Below are 592 nucleotides of genomic sequence, written 5' to 3' on the forward strand. Positions count from 1 at the left end.
CTTTAAAGTTCATATGGAACCAAAAAAGAGCCCACATTGCCAAGACAATCCCAAGCCAAAAGAACAAAGCTGTAGGCATCATGCTACCTGACTTCAAACTATACTACAAGGCTACGGTAACCAAAACAGCATGGTACTGGTACCAAAACAGAGATACAGACCAACAGAACAGAACAGAGCCTTCAGAAATAATACCACACATCTACAACCATCTGATCTTTGACAAACCTGACAAAAACAAGAAATGGGGAAAGGATTCCCTATTTAATAAATGGTGCTGGGAAAATTGTCTAGCCATAATTAGAAAGCTGAAACTAGATCCCTTCCTTACACCTTATACAAAAATTAATTCAAGATGAATTAGAGACTTAAATGTTAGACCCAAAACCATAAAAACCCTAGAAGAAAACCTAGGCAATACCATTCAGGACATAGGTATGGGCAAGGACTTCATATCTAAAACACCAAAAGCAATGGCAACAAAAGTCAAATTTGACAAACTAAAGAGCTTCTGCACAGCAAAAGAAACTACCATCAGAGTGAACAGGCAACCTACAGAATGGGAGAACATTTCTGCAATCTACTCATCTGA

At 38.2% G+C, this 592-nt stretch overlaps 1 protein-coding gene across 1 annotated transcript in view; it reads right to left on the reverse strand.

The window, feature by feature from the left end:
• Positions 1 to 592, reverse strand: part of NFASC (neurofascin) — a 164,440-nt gene that overhangs the window by 62,760 nt on the left and 101,088 nt on the right. The gene's annotated exons all lie outside the window — the stretch shown is intronic.

This window comes from Mandrillus leucophaeus, unplaced genomic scaffold (assembly GCF_000951045.1).
Source record: "Mandrillus leucophaeus isolate KB7577 unplaced genomic scaffold, Mleu.le_1.0 Scaffold38, whole genome shotgun sequence".
Lineage (NCBI taxonomy): Eukaryota > Metazoa > Chordata > Mammalia > Primates > Cercopithecidae > Mandrillus > Mandrillus leucophaeus.